We start from the raw sequence: 16,078 nt of genomic DNA on the forward strand, positions 1-16,078 counted from the left end.
GTGGGGACAAACCGTCCTTGTCATGTGCTCCAATGGGCTTGGAAACATAGTCCTGCTCAAGCATTGCCTTTGGATCCTTGCCCAAGCCATAGTCCTCTGTGTCTCTGGTCTTCTGTAGATGCCTGAATGCAAAATCAGCGTCCACGTGCCCAGGAAAAATGTTCACTTGTGATGCGTCCAGAAAAAAGAAAACATTGAGTTTTGCTGGAAAAGGGAAAAAAAAAGATGTTAGTGACCCAAACTTGATCATTCTCTGCTCAGAATGGAATTTCTCAATGTTCAGGTCTTGGCCTTTTTGTTTTCCAATCAAACAAGCATTCAAGGAACTTTCAATGAAACTTTCAAGGAAATCAGATGGTGTTTCTGTGAACTTTCTCCATTTAAATGAAAGCACAATCTTCCCTTGGAAAAATTATTTGAATGGGCATTTTTTCAAGCTGTCCGAGCAGGGATTTTTGTCGTTTAGCCTGAAGGGAGGAAGCTCAGTAGAAAAAACAGAGCAAAAGCAGAGCCTGGGGACTCCAGGACAGCGGAGCATTATCAGAGACTATAATTTATGCAAGAAACTTGCATTTAATGCCTTCAGTGGGTGTTAAATTGTCCCAGTGTTGTGTTTGCTGGACCGTTCAGGTGGGTACGTATAAATCCCCGGGGCAAATCCTAACCTGGGGACGTGGAAGCTTTGCTGTGCGCATCCCCTCTGGCTTGATTTGAAGAGGTGGGCTATTCCCGGGCCGTGAACGCTCGCAGAGTCTCCCGAAAAATGCTGTTCGGTTGGATGGATGTACGGGGAATGATCCAGAAAGGGCCATTTTATACACCTGAGCATGGGTCTGCAGCTCTCCCGTGCGAGGGACCACACGCCGATCTCATCCTCCGCAGCTGCCCGGGGTTATTCAGAGATAAGTGGTTTATTAAATATAGAGGCTGGAGATGCTTAAATTTTCAGCTCTGTTAGGTGGACCCTACTTCTTCTTGTCACCATTATTTTTTTTTTCCTTTGGGAGAAGCAGAAGGGAAAAAAAAAAAACCAACACTTTAACCCCATGGCAGGGACTAAGGTATGGGGCAGCTCGTGTCTAAGGACTCGTCATTTCTTCTTCTAATTCAGGCTATTGGAAGGTTTTATTTAAATTGGTGTTTTGCACATCATCTGCGGGAGGTAAAAGTCTCCCTGAAGTGGAAGGAAGGGAGGGAAAAATGTGCGTTAAGGTCCTTCTCACGGCTGGACTGTCTTCCCTTCGGAAGGGAGAATCCAGCCCTACCAGTGAAGTTCTTGGGCAACCCCATTCACCACGTCCCGCTTTGAAGTTTAAATAAACCTTCGAAGCTTTATCTGCTGAAACACGTTCCCCAAATCGCTTCGCTCCGTGGGGCTGGCGTGTGGTTCCCCGGTTCTCGCTGGAAAAATGACTGCAGCAAGGGAAGGGGGGGGGTGTCTGTGTTTCTCCAGGCGCCTCTATTTTAAATGCAATTTGTGCAGGGACAGATGCTGAAACAAAAGCGAAATAAGAAGTTCTTTTCTTCACAAAGTATATTTATGTGACCCCAACGTGTATGTGCTCTCATTAGAGTCAGGTTAACTTTTTTTTTTATTTTGACAAATAGTAAATTCACTAAAAAATGTGGCGGAGAACTGACTCGCAAATACCAGTCTAATTTGGCAAGTATGTTTTGGCCAGAAAGGAGTAATATTTTTTTTTTTTGATGGAGAAATGTTTTGCTTTGACGTTTTTCAAAATAAACCCTTTTGACCTTTCTTTCTGTATAGGGGATTTTCAAAAAAATGACCAAACTAAGAGAATAAAATGTTCTGCTGAACTGAAAGAATAAACTACCAAATGAAAAGAATGAATCAAAGTGAAACAGAACGCTGTTTTCAATCAGCAAAAATATTAAGTTGACCCAAAGTGGGTTGTTTTGTTTATATTTGGTTTTTTTTTTTTCTAAAAGCTCTCCAAAGAGTCAGTTACTTTTGACCCAAACGGCAAGTTCCTCCTGCTGTTCTTCTATTTTTCCTTCTATTTTAACCACCGAGGCCACAAACCTATTATGGTCGGGAAAAAATGGTCAAATTATAGGCGTGAGCTCTACATTTTCTCTTTTATTTCTCCGGGGGAAGCCAGCTTGCTCACACCTACGTGTTTTACCTTCTTTGCTGGTCGGGCAAACCCACTTTGAGGGCAGTAATGGTTTTTAAAAAAAAAAAAAAAAGATAAAATTTTTTTAATATGTATAAAAATAACTCCAGATTGCGGGCGCTACCTTAAATTCTTGGAGTGTCGGATATTTTTTCCCCAATATTTTGGGGAATTAGCTGGAGATCGATGGCTGCAGTAAGTAGCCCTCTGCTTTATTTACCGAGGCTGTTTTGGAGGCTGCTCCGGTATTTCAGCCCCGAACCCCCGGGGCGTCATTTCGGGTGGGTTTTCCTCTCGGCAGCAACCCACCGAATTAGCGCCCGGGCCCACCCAGCCCCACGCCTGCTTTAAATCATCCCCGACCCACGTAAGTGGGGGTGATGTCAGCCCCGCCGTGGCTGCCCGTCCACCTTTTCCACCCAAATTTCCCCTCTCCTCCTCTGCCAATTCCCACACCCCGGGGCTGGGATGCGAAGGGCGAGCGACGGCTTCCAAATCACGCGTAGCAGCGGGGATGACCGAACCTCCCGGCCCATCTGTTCTTCCCGTGTTTGACGTGAAAACAGCTTAAAAACTGCCTTATAAACTTGAGCTAATACCATCATCTCGTTAACCATCACGTTCTCGTTTGGTTCTCCCAAACCAAACGCTCTCGTGGCATCTCCGGCTCTTTAGGTTGAGGTTAAAGCTTCCCCCCCCACCCAAGTGCTTGGTGACTGCGAGGACCCATCTGCAAATCTTGGCTGGACAGAATTTTCAGGAAATCTTAAATTTTGCCTTCTGCCAGGTTTCCCAGGTCAGGAATACAAAGCCTGACCTGTGTGAATAATGGTTTCTGCGGTTTACGGGCAGTTCCTAAAAGCTTAATTATTAAGAAAGTGCTTGTGGCTCCGTCCAAATAATTCTGTTGATTTTTCTCAGCCAGTAAAAAAAAAAAAAAGGGTTTCTTTTCGAATCAAGACTTGCTTTCGTCTGTAGGGAATTATTTGTTTTCCCCCATTTCCACGCTGATTCTTTCAACTACATTTAAAGGGTGAAAATTTAGAAACGGCAATCTACTTGGAATCAGAAAATCATAGGCGTGGGAGAGACCAGATCTGTGCCTGAAAATGTCCCAGGGGACTATTTTTACTCCCTCAAAATTGCTTCCTTTTGGAACAATTTGCAAAACCAGCGGTGCGTTGTGCTATTTGCGGAGCTCTGACAATGTTTTTTTGGGGGGGGGGGGGGGGGGGAAGGCGTAGAGGTGTACCCAAGATGCTGAGTCCAGCCTTCCCCCTGCCTTTATTCCTCCTTTTCAGTCTCCCAGTATCAGGGATTTGCTGCAGGATAAGCCGGTGGGTGCAGCAAACCCCGCGTCTGCTGGCAGAGGGTGGCTGTGAGCGCCGTGCCACCTATTTTTTGGGGTGATTTTTTTTTTATTTTATTTTTCTTTCCTGTTTTTTTTTTTTTTTTTTTTCTGGCCAGGCTGGCAGGAGAAGAGGGTTCTGCTGTGGCCGGGGAGCTGCTGGGAAGATGAAAACAAGGGAAACTTTTACTGGTGACTCGAGGCATCCAAAAAAAATCATTTGTGTAGCGGTTCGGAGATATGTTTAGGAACGGGCTTCTCAATGGTGGCATTCAGCTGGGAGCCCAAAGCCCTTTGCAGGGGAGGGCTCCTCGTTTCCCCAGCGGGAAGCAGAGGTGACACGGCCCAGGAGGAGCCCACAGCCACTGTCCCCTGCTCTCACTGTCCCCCTGCTTTACCTCTGTCCCCTCCGCTCGGCTGCTGGAGCTGCCTGGCTGCGGGTAAATTGGGCCAGGTCTTGCTTTGGTCTACAGTATCCAAGCTCTGCCGAGGCATAACGATGGTTATAAAATCCATTATACACCACCGTGTTGTTGTTATATACCATTAACAGCAATGATTATTGATTGTAATTGCTAAAATAAGGCAGGACAGTGACTTTTAGGTATTTTAGTGCCCAGAGAAGCTGTGGCTGCCCCATCCCTGGAGGGGTTCAAGGCCAGGTTGGACGGGGCTTGGAGCAACCTGGGCTGGTGGGAGGTGTCCCTGCCCAGGGCAGCGGGGTGGGACGAGATGGTCTTTAGGGTCCCTTCCAACCCCAACCATTCTGTGATTTAGTGCCATGGTGGCTGCAGAAACCTCAGCAAAGCCCACTGAGGGTGCAGGGTTCGGAGCCTCAGGTGGCTGGGGGTCTGTGAGGTGCCCGGGGTTGGGGCAAAGGAGTCCTCGGGCCAGAAGCAAAGCAATGTGAGCTCAGACCTGGACTGACTCTGTGAACCAGAGAAGGTATTACACCCCCCCAGACCTGTCTCCTTGGATTTTAAGCTCCTGCAGGCAGTGTGATAGTAAAGCTAAGACTTGAACATGGGCTCCGTAGGACAGTAGAGACTCAGGAATACTTAACGATTGGTTTCACAAAGTGGAAAAGCTCAAACAGCCACCTGGAGAGAGGTCCTGCACAGAACAGGCTCCAGGTCAGGATATCTGCCTTGAATGTCCGAGGTAAAACCATCTGAATGCTCAAAACGTCAGCTGGAGTCAAACCAGGGGGGTAGCTGGACCAGGTATTTCCCACCCAACCTCCTGACTTGAGCAACTGCTTCGTTTTAGCTGGATTTAGAGGGTTGTGAATTAGCATTTCCCTGCCAGATGCCATCAGATCAGCATCCCAGCCAGCCCCGCGCTAACCCTCCCTCAGAGCATCGCCCTAGCAGGGATCCTGACCCTACCCTAGGATGTGCCATCACCAGTTTATCATTCCCTGTCTCTTTACCAGCCTAGAAAAGAGAGAATTGTTTTAGCAAAGCAACAGGTGCTTTTCAGCACTGGTAATTAGAGCGGTGAAATGTCTTCAGTGGACTGTGGGATCTTCTTCTAGATCCACCGGTTTCTAATCTGGAGTGAGTGCGTGCTAGTCTGGAGATGGAAACAATTTGCTGTTCAAGCAGAGGGAGGGGGAAGACAAGATGAGAGGGTTCCTGGGGGGCTTGGGGGGGGGAAATTATTTTCAAATAAGTTTTCTGTTAGAAATGCCCAGACTGGATGTTTCTCCTCTTGCAAGGTTCTGGCGTATTCTTTTCAAAGGAAGCCTGAAACCTTTTAAAGAGAAATATCAAAGGAAACGCTTTTTCTTTCACTGACATTTTTCACCAAACCCAAATATATTTCTTGACAGGCTCCGAAGTGACCCAGATCCTCGATCCAAATGCAGGCGGGCGTTTAGGAGAGTTTACCAACATATCAAAGAGCTCGAGGCCAGGCTTTTCCTTTCCACTTTCACTGCAGCTGCTGCCATTCCTGTCAAAAAACGTGAAAAGAGGGTAGGGAAAACGCCTCCTTGTGCGTGTTTTTTTGGTCCTAATGCCTTGGAAGAGCTGTTCTACGTCCCCCACCCTGAGGGTATTTGCTGGCTGAAACGGCAGGGCTCGCGATGGCAAAGATTTTTGGCCATGACTTGAGTGTTGTTTCTTTGGGGCGCCTTTGAAAAATTCTCTTTGAGGGTGGCGTAGAAGGATGGGGTGGCTGCGATCAGTGGTAAAACCTGAGAAGAGATGAAGTTGGGGAAGAAGTGGGATTTCATGGACTGGATGTGGCTTTTGCGTAGGAGCCCTCTGCCCCAGGCGTCTTCTGGGGTGAGGCCTTTCCCTCCCTGAGGCTTGAGGCTTTTTCCCCACGTTGTCCTCAATAATCCCCCATCTAATAAGCGGGAAGCACAAGGGTGCGTGAAAGCCTTGCTGATCCCCACGCAGAAAGCGTCACGGAAGGGGGAAAATATGTTTGCATTGTGCCGATCCCTGGCAGGTTTCCATTGTACCACTGGCAGCCTTGCCCCCATCACGGGCAAACATGGCACAGAATCGCAGAATGGGCAGGGTTGGCAGGGCCCTCTGGAGATCATCCAGTCCAACCCCCTGCCAGAGCAGGGTCACCCAGAGCAGGTGGCACAGGAACGCCTCCAGGCGGGGTTGGAATGTCTCCAGAGACGGAGACTCCACCACCTCTCTGGGCAGCCTGTGCCAGGGCTCTGCCACCCTCAAAGCGAAGAAGTTCCTCCTCATGTTTAGGTGGAACTTCCTATGGTCAAGTTTGTGCCCATTACCCCTTGTCCTGTCGCTGGGCGCCACTGGAAAGAGCCTGGCCCCATCCTCCTGACACCCACCCTTAAAGTATTTATAAGCGTTGATGAGGTCCCCCCTCAGCCGTCTTTTTTCCAGACTGAAGAGACCCAAATCCCTCAGCCTTTCTTCATGAGAGAGGTGTTCCAGTCCCCTCATCATCTTGGTGGCCCTTTGCTGTCCCCTCTCCAGCAGTTCCCTGTCCTTCTTGGACGGGGGAGCCCAGAACTGGACCCAGCGCTCCAGATGTGGCCTCCCCAGGGCCGAGCAGAGGGGGAGGATGACCTCCCTCCACCTGCTGGCCACGCTTTTCTTGATGCACCCTGGGATGCCATTGGCCTTCTTGGCCACAAGGTCCCATTGCTGGCTCATGGTCATCCTGTTGTCCCCCAGGACGCCCAGGTCTCAAAAAACCACAGCAGGATGGGGAGGGACAAGTGAAATGACACCAGTATGTCCTGGGGAGGTGACAGCAGCCCAGCTGTCCGGGGGTGTCTGCAGGAACGACATGTAGGAGGGGAGAGATGGAGAAGACCCACCCAGGCTGCCACGTGCCGTCCTCACGTATTGCAAGGGCAGGCGAGAAAGAAACGGGCAGCAACGTTGAGTATTTGTTCCTCTTTTTTCATCAACTTCATGAAAATAGTATGCTCTCCGACAATTTTTTCCTCTTAACCCTTGGCCCGTGTGTGGGATCCCCCCATCATTTGTGGGAGGGATGCAGTGATTTGTACATGAGCAGAGACAAGTTTTAAAGCACACTACGTGGCTTTGTTTATATTTGTATATTTATTTTATTTATACGGCACCTGAAGCTGTAACTGGGAGGGTTTATGGCTGATGCTGGGTGCAACAGAAATACAAAACCCGGCATTTAGAACTGGGGGTTCCTCCAGGGAGTGCAGCGAGCATCTCCCTCGCGTTTTAGTCTGTAAATGAGGAAGGCTGAGGTTTACGTTTGTGCTCCTTGGGACACCTTAAGGTGTGCACTCATAGGTCTGCAGCCTGCAAAAAAACCCCTCTCAGCACCTCTGTAGAGAAACCATCAGCATTCAAACATCCCCGTTACCTTACCAGGGGTTGTCTTCTGCAACGGCTCAATCTTGGCCATGTTGGTCCCCTTCCAAGCTGAGCTCCATGGTGGGAAGCTCCTGCCGAAGTCCCTTTGCTGTGTGTCTCTTGCACGTCCAGCCGCGTCTGGCAGCGCAGGCAGGGATCGGGCAGAGGTTGTCTCTGCAAATCGTGGAGAATGACATTGCAGAGTATCCTTTTTTTTTTTTCCTCCTTGTTTTTTTTTTTTTTTTTTTTCCTCTTCACACAACGAGGTTAGAAGGACCAGAAAATGGGTCTCCTTTTTAGCGGTTTGAGGGGGGGAAAAGCCGCTGTCGGGAATTTGTGTGAAATCTTATTTGCTATGATTTGCGTAACCTTGTTCCTGCTGGTTTTTACCAAGTGCTTAAAGGGGAGCTGGGCTTACTGAGCACTTTTTCCAGGAGTATGGAATCTCGTTTGGTTTACGTGTGCGTAGATATATGTATGCACACGTGTGGAGATTATATATATTCATAGGTTTTATAGCCTTGAGTGCAGCGCAGGACGTCAAACCCCATGTCATTTGTTTCCCCTCCTAATGACAGATCTCTGGAATCCCGATTGCTTCAGCTATTCCAAAAATGTCGTTGATGTCTGTGCTCTGGATGGATGGAAAGCTTTTCCTGTCAATGGCCTTTCCAGCTCTTCAGCAGCGGCTTTACCATTACAGTAGCCATTAGCAGCTCGTATCAAAGAGGGGGGGGGCTCTGTAGCCCCGGGACCATCTAAGCCAAGACCCAAACCCTGTTTTACCTGCAAGAATACAAGTGAAATGATTCTCGTAAGAGATAAGGAGATGGTGGTGTTCCCTAAATCCACCCCAGTCCACGCACAAAGCCTTGGAGTGATATGTGAGAATCATTCCTGGGACGCTTTTCCAAACTGCTTAAGAAACTGAGCCCTAAATCCCGTTAGGATTAAAGGCTCTTTGGCACTTGGGAAAGCGTCACCCTTTGGGAGCCAAAAAGAGCCACGATTTTAGGCTGCGTCCTCCAGCCTTAGCAAAGGATTCCCTTCGTGATTGTCCCGGCCAAATGCCGTCTGCTCCGTGACAGGAAGGGCTGGGTCTGCCGGGTCAATGTGTCTGTATCTAAGCCGTATCTCCCCAGCAATGAGCTCCATTACGTGGGAATTAGCTTCCCAGGAGGAGTTCTGGTGCCAGAAAACAAAACGGTTTTGGCTTTTCTCTGTTCAGTTGTGGGTTGTACTTTTTTCTTTTTTTTTTTTTTCAACAAAGGTCTGAAAAACTTGAAGGAAGGGGAGGGGGAAAAAACGTTAATCAAACTTTGCCATGGGAAGAAGACGTGATTTCCTGAGCAGGCTGGAGATGTTGGATGCATCCAGACCTGCAGTTAGTCTTTCCCAGTTTTCCGAGGCCTTTGGGACCAGGATATAGTCAGGTCACTGATCATATATGGGACTATTTCAGTGTAAAATCCAATTAATCCAGCTGCCTGGAGGTTGATTTTCAGGCCCCTGGCCATCATCCCCCCTGATGTCACCTCGGTTGGAAGGACCAGGAGATCCTCCTACCCCAAAAACCTTCCTGGGATGTGCTGAGACGTGACCGGCATTTCACGGAGCCTCTTTTCCCAGCCCTGCCAAGCTCTGATGGTAACAAGGAGAGGCTGCTTTTATCTCTGCGGGTATTAGCGCCGCTATAAACTTGATAACGCTGGAGTTCCCATAAAAATTCAAGAGGTGGGACTCCCATGAAATGGACACTCCGATGCCGCATATGGAAATAGCGCGGGGGCTGTGGGTTTGTTTTTTTTTTTTTGTAGCAGCCACAACCGCAATTTAAAGAGAGAAAGAGAGGTATTCCAACTATTTTGTCTTTAAAAGGAAATACTGAATAACTTATGGATAAGACATTAACCCAGGCCTAGACCACTCGTGGTCGTTAAAGAGCCCTCGGTACTATTTGCAAGAGGGGAGGGGGGGGATGGGGTGTTAGTCTTGGACTTCAGCCTAAATTCCAGTTTAAGGAAATGCGTCCCAACTATCTAAAATTCCACCTGCATTTTAACTCGGTGCCGGGTCTGTATTCCCAGCCATGGATCAATAGGTCCGAAGAGTAGCCCTTCGTCAGTGCGACCGGTGAGAAAATAGCTTCTGCTTTAGCGATGGGGCGACTTCAGGCGGAAACCTGGCATTCGGGGCGAATTCAGGCTGGGAACCTGGCATTTGGGGCTGATCATTCAGCTGGGAATGTGGCGTTCATCCTCTTTCGGGGGAAGCAAAACCCTCGCTTTTGGGGTAGGGTGTACAGTTTGGATCTCAAGCCTTTATCTTTGAAGGGAAAAAGCTTGTTCAGGCGTGGGATGGGTCTTGTGGTGGAAACCCAGGATGCTCAGGTATCAAAAATACAGAAGGGAAAAAGGATTAGCAGGGCTTGGGGGGTGGATCCAGCATGTGCCTGGTCCGGCATCCCCATTCCAGTCATATCCCAGGCTCGTTGCTGATGTAGAAGATGCTCTGCCCCTTGAGCAGCCTTCACCCTCGTCTCTACTATTTAATGACTGGCCTCACGGTTTCAATACGGTGTTTATTTACCCTTCCGGAGAGGTTGTTATCAGTAACGGCCGCAACGCCAGCTCATCGTTTTAACGGGATAAATATCCCTCCCCTCCTGCGTGGCGAAGCCGCTGCTGCATTCCAGCCCAAAGGTGGCCGCGCTGCAGCTGTAGAAAAAGGGATCCCTGTAAAACCAGTTAAAAACAATCCTTCTGCGTGAAAGGTGGTGATGTTTAAAGACAGTTCTTTTATCTTCCTTTGGCTTTAAAGATAACACGCTACCAGCGTGTGAAAGGGCATCATTTTTCTTCTCTGGGAGTTATTTATGATCTCAGTCCCGCTCCACCCTACACGTTATAGGCTGTGAGGCTTTTCAGTGAAACTGTTATTGCTGAAAAGGCAGATCGAATCACAGCTTCCCACCCTTTTTTTTTTTTTTTTTTTTTTCTTTTTTTCCACTTCATCTTCTCTGCACCCCAGCACCGGCACATTTTAATGGCAGACATCAGCTTACCTTCGCAGCCGTTTCCAGAAATAAAGCTCGGGTTCCCGAGCGTGCAGAGAACTGCAAATTCTGAGAGGCGCTTTCTCTTTGGGATACAAATATTTTTCGCACTTTGGCGAAGCACGTTTCGCCTTGTCTTTATGAGTAATGGATGTGCCGTCCTCCGCTATCCCAGCTTTGCGTTTCAAAGGCACCCCTGAAGGAAGTTTCCCGGACATCTCGTCAGCGGGTGGTAACGCTGCCGTCCCCGTTTGGCAAATGCCAATGTGGATGTGAGATGAGGTTATTTAATATCAGGTGATGGAGCAGCCGGGGAACGGATCTGGTTCTGCCCCTGGTGTGGGTTTTAAGAGGCGCATCCTTTGTTTGATGTGGCAAATGGCAGGAGAGGAACTTTGTGGATAAAGACGGTGGTGGGACTGGAAGCGAGGGGTGGTTTCTTGGTTCTGCTGAGCCTGCGCTGCTTTTGTGCAAGCCGGAATTTGACTTTAACCTTTCCACAGCATCCTGGGCACAGGAATTAGCGTCTGAGCCAAAGGAATGGCTCCCCAGGAGCCTCCAGCTCGACTCGTGCTCAGCTGTAGTAGGGTAGTGAAGGGGGTTTTATCTCTATTGCTCCACCGTGACAGCAGCCCCTGAGTCTGTGTCCCTGGCCGGTCCATCCTACTTCCCACTTGCAGTATGAAGAAGATGTTTCCCATCCTCCTGATACCCCTGCAGAAGGATATCTCCTGGGTACCAACTCATGAACCATTTTGCAGCTGGGGCATCACCAGGTAGTGAGCGGAGCCTGCCCAGGCTTTCCCAAAACACCACTACCACCCAATTACACCAGTCATAGAATCACAGAATTATAGGGGTTGGAAGGGACCTCTGGAGATCATCCCATCCAACCCCCTGCCAGAGCAGGGTCACCCAGAGCAGGTGGCACAGGAACGCCTCCAGGCGGGGTTGGAATGTCTCCAGAGACGGAGACTCCACCACCTCTCTGGGCAGCCTGTGCCAGGGCTCTGCCACCCTCACAGGAAAGAAGTTCCTCCTCATGTTTAGGTGGAACTTCCTATGGTTGAGTTTGTGCCTGTTACCCCTTGTCCTGTCGCTGGGCCCCACTGAGAAGAGCCTGGCCCCATCCTCCTGACACCCACCCTTGAAGTGTTGATGAGGTCCCACCTCAGCCGTCTTTTTTTCCAGACTGAAGAGACCCAAATCCCTCAGCCTTTCTTCATGAGAGAGGTGTTCCAGTCCCCTCAGCATCTCAGTAGCCCTTTGCTGTCCCCTCTCCAGCAGTTCCCTGTCCTTCTTGGACGGGGGAGCCCAGAACTGGACCCAGCGCTCCAGATGTGGCCTCCCCAGGGCCGAGCAGAGGGGGAGGATGACCTCCCTCCACCTGCTGGCCACGCTCTTCTTGATGCACCCTGGGATGCCATTGGCCTTTTTGGCCACAAGGTCCCATTGCTGGCTCATGGCCATCCTGTTGTCCCCCAGGTCTCTCCCCACCGAGCTGCTCTCCAGCAGGTCACCCCCAACCTGTCCTGGTGCAGGGGGTTATTCCTCCCCAGGTGCAGCACCCTGCACTTGCCCTTGTTGAATTCCATAAGGTTCCTCTCTGCCCAACTTTCCAGCCTGTCCAGGTCTCTCTGGATGGCGGCACAGCCTGCCGGTGTGTCAGCCACCCCCCCAGCTTTGTGTCATCGGCAAACTTGCTGCGGGTGCCCTCTGTCCCCTCATCCAGGTCACTGATGAATAGATTGGAGAAGGCTGGACCCAGTACTGACCCCTGGGGAACACCACTCCTCACTGACCTCCAACTAGACTCTGTGCCCCTAACCACGACCCTCTGAGCTCTGTCTTTCAACCAGTTCTCTATCCACCTTACTGTCCCTCTTCACCCAGCTGTTTTCCTTGGTTTGGAGCCCTCCTGTTATTTGTAATAAGTTGTTCCTGCTTTAATCAATCAGGCCCATGCGGCAGGATTCCTGCCGGTGGAGGGGACCGATGAAGCGATTGACTCCAGATGGGAAATGTCTGAGTTTGCGATAGCCGCAGTTCACAACAAAGCTCGGAGGGAAGCGGAGGCTGGTGCCAAGGTGGAGTTGGGGGAATTGGGGCTTTTCATCGTGTCCTTTTGCAGCCAAGACATTGCGGGGAGTTCATGAGACCCAGCGTTCTAATTGCTTGCGGGTCGGGCAGGTCCTTAGGGTACGTGATTGGAGAGGAAAAAATGCTGATAATGCAGATGAAACTTCCAGTATCGGCGTTCATTTGGCACAAGGCTAAGGGGGAATAACTGGGGTGAGTGCGGATGCTGCTCCAAAGAGGAGCTGCACAGGGAGATGGGGATGGTGGCGGTGGCTGCGGCAGCCCAGCAGAGATCTATGTGCACATCCCTGTGCTCCTGCGTTGGTGCGGGACACCCTCGTCCCAGCTGGCCCCTTCCAAGGGGACCGTGGGCTGCAAAGGGTGATGATGCCCAGAGCAGCGGGGACTCGGAGCAGGACGTAAGGATGGTATGAGATACCACATGGCATAGATCTCTGCTCTGAACTCCGAGTGTACTCCGAGTGCCTGCTGATTTTTCACGTACACACAAGCCCTGAGGTGCAGGAGCTTTTCAAAGACCAAGCGTGGCACGGATGGGGCACCGATGGCTGGTGTCTGTGCGACAGCCCAGCTGAGCAGAGTCCCTCTGGTCCAGGGGCAGACTGAAAGGTTGCTCAGTCCTAAACTGGGATCCGCAAGTGAACCCGGGCTCCTGGAAGACAGAAGAATAAGCTGGTTTGCGCGCACAAGATAGAAACCACCTTTGGGCAAGGTGCGCGTTTTGGTGAGCCTGCATGTCTTGAGCATCCTCCCTTGGGGAAGGGAGAGCAGGTACATCTGGGGACCGATGCCCCTGAGAGGATGGTTGCTGATGTTCACGTGGGAGCTGGAGGGACGCGTCGGGGCGTGAGTGTGTCTGGTACAAGCTGATGCTGCTTTAAGACTAGAATAGGTTTACATTTTCCACCTTCTCCAGGCAATCACGGAGGAAAGAGATTGTCTCATTTTTTATTTTTTTATTTTCGTGTACATATATCTCGTCTCTGAGTTGCCGAGGCAACACTGTATATGTTTGCAGGCTGGAAGGATCTGGGGATGGAAAATGAAGCCAGGGAGTGGACGGAGGAGAGAAGTCCAGCAGGAATTTTCCTCTGGTCTTTTGCGGCCGATTGGTTAGCACTAATTTAAGCCGGTCTCCTGAGATTAGTCATCAAATCTGAGATTTCCATTTTTATTATTTTAAATCAACCGCAGTTGCTCTTGGGAGGCCGTTTTTCATGTTAGAAATTAACCTCGCGGAGATTTAGCCGGTGGGGGCTGCAGGATGGGAGCCAGCAGGCAGGGTAATACCATAGAAACACAAACAAGGTACAACATCTCGCTCTACGGGCTGGTGGAAAGCTGAGCCCCCGGGGAGCGGCGGCTCCTTCCAGCTTGCCGCGAGGCACTGGGATACCTGGATTTTCTCTGCTCAGTTCATGACTGTGGCTCGTGCGTCGCTCCGGGGTTTTTCAGGATGCTCCTGGTGCAGGGGGAAACCACTGCAAGGATGCACCAGGACAAACGCCGTGCCTGTAGGCACAGCTCCCGGTTGCAGTTTGGTTGCACGGGTAGTCCGAAGGTTCTTATAGATTCCTATAGATCCCTTTTCTTCCCAGGGGCTGGGGTTATCATTCCCCGCGAGCCTGAGCTGCTGCGGGACCTTGCTGCCTCTGTGCCGTGGCCTTGGGTTTGCTCCCAGCGGTGTGCGAGCGCCCGCAGACAGACGGACACCCCCCCAAAGCCGCAGCATCCCTCGGGCAGGGGAAGGGAGCGGGCTCTGGGGGAGCTGGAAGCAATTTTGTAGATGCCTTAAAGAGCTGAAGAAAGGCATTAACGAGAGTAAGGAGCATCTGCAAGTTGAGGCACGCTGCTCAGAAAGTCCGTGGGAGATTCCTGTCTGCTCTGGAGAGGTTTTTGGGGATAGCGTCTTTTAACTTCTTATTTATTTTAAGGTTTATTATTAAGGTATCTTGCAGCCTGTGGTGCCCTGGCACTAACAGAGCTGGAGCCCGTGCATGCCGTAACCATCCAGCCACCTCCCATCCAGCCTTCCCACCATCATTTCTCCAAACCCATCCAGCACCTTGGCGCTACCTGCGTGATGAAAAAGCCCCTTCAGCTCTGTGAAGCATTTCGGGGGTTTCCTCAAGCAGAAATGACCTTCTCTCTACCTCTTTCGCCCCCACACACGCTCCCCTGCCTGTAAAAGGCAATTTGTCCTGCAACTTCAAAACGCTTGGCAAAACGTTGGTGTTTCTGCCCAGGCGGCTTCCCCCTGCTTTTCTGATCTCAAGCAAATAAATAAGGCAAGAACTTCAGAAGGACGGGGAAGAAGGCGGAGGTGATGGTGCCGTTCCCGTTGGAAAGCTGGCGTTCCCCACCTCTGCTAAATGAGGTTCAGAGAGGCCATCTGGTACGTGTATTTCTAATCTCATCATTTTATTCCACTGGAGCGTGGGGGTTTTTTTATTCTTTCTTTTTGTCGGTCACTTGGGGACCGACTTGCAAATAGACAAACTGTCTGATGTGCCGGGAGTTGGTGTGCAAAAATCCTCCCCGCAAGTAATAGGAGATTTGATAAGAAGCGTGTGGAAGGCGCTGCTGATGCTGAAGTCACCCCAGGGTATTTCTCCGGCCTCCCCCCGTCCCCGCTCCCGTCTCTGAGCCCTTCCATGCAGGTGGCGCTTGGCTTTGGGACAGTTGTGCAGGGACACGGAGGGGTGACATCCATCCCTACCTGGGGGGGAGCAGGGTGTGGGACAGCATATGGAGGGTGGTTACAGCCGGAGCATTTTCAGCTGTTGGGAAAAAGGCTGTAAAACACGATTCCCACCATAAGCAGCCCTCTGGGTTCGCAGTACATCAAATTGGGTATTTTGTCGCTGGCAGAAACCAAAACCTGATGTGCCAGAGGATGGTAAAACCCTGGGCTAATCCCTGTAATTGTTTAATACCATAGCCAGCAAGGAAATGTTTTCTGACCCCGTTAATCTTTGCTGTGAAAGAAAAGCTTTTGTAACTGTATCCGTGGCTAGCAAAAACCCCTGTTATTCCCATAGTCTAAATGCCAGCCGTTCTCGAGCCGCGGCTCCGCGCAGAGCCTGCAACAGCACCTTCAGCAGGTTCACGGGGAGAGAAGGCGAGACGCTGGCTGCAGCCTTTAAACCCCCTAAAATATAAAAAACAAACAAACAAAAACTAAAAATAATTTTAAAAGAGCATGAGGTCTAGCTCCGCAAGAGATGGGAGCGGGATGACGGCGGGGCAAGGCGAAGGGCCTGCCTCCCGGTTGAAGGGATGCTGCAGGGAGCTGCCTGGCTCCCCGCCAGGGCTTTTAGCCCCTCCGAGATATCCCAAGCACCACATTTCATCCAAAGGGGAAGAGAGTAAAAGCTCGGAGGGCGGGAGAGAGGGTGTTTCTGGTATTGAGCAGCGCCGCGGTGCTATTTCTCTCGGCAGCTGACAGTGTAAATGCATTTCCTGGCAGGCAGCTCGCTCTGTATTAAAATTCTTGATGAAGATTATTAAAGTGTGTTTATGAAAAGCCTGCGAGTGCTTCTTGGACTCCAACCTGCCTTCTCAAAATGAGATGTTTGGGTGCGGGCTGGGAGCGCTCGTG

The 16,078-nt window shown here is 50.5% G+C and overlaps 1 protein-coding gene and 1 long non-coding RNA gene across 3 annotated transcripts in view; one reads left to right on the forward strand and one right to left on the reverse strand.

Annotated features, from left to right (window-relative positions):
- The window catches only part of SNX19 (sorting nexin 19), a 129,590-nt gene that overhangs the window by 91,952 nt on the left and 21,560 nt on the right, over window positions 1-16,078 (forward strand). The gene's annotated exons all lie outside the window — the stretch shown is intronic.
- Window positions 1,068-7,459, reverse strand: LOC134525039 (uncharacterized). Its single transcript, XR_010073669.1, has 3 exons — window positions 7,338-7,459; window positions 5,290-5,445; window positions 1,068-1,492 (listed from the first exon to the last, which is right to left on the reverse strand). It is a non-coding gene; the product is annotated as an uncharacterized LOC134525039 (long non-coding RNA).

The sequence above is a fragment of the Chroicocephalus ridibundus genome, chromosome 18 (genome assembly GCF_963924245.1).
Source record: "Chroicocephalus ridibundus chromosome 18, bChrRid1.1, whole genome shotgun sequence".
NCBI lineage: Eukaryota > Metazoa > Chordata > Aves > Charadriiformes > Laridae > Chroicocephalus > Chroicocephalus ridibundus.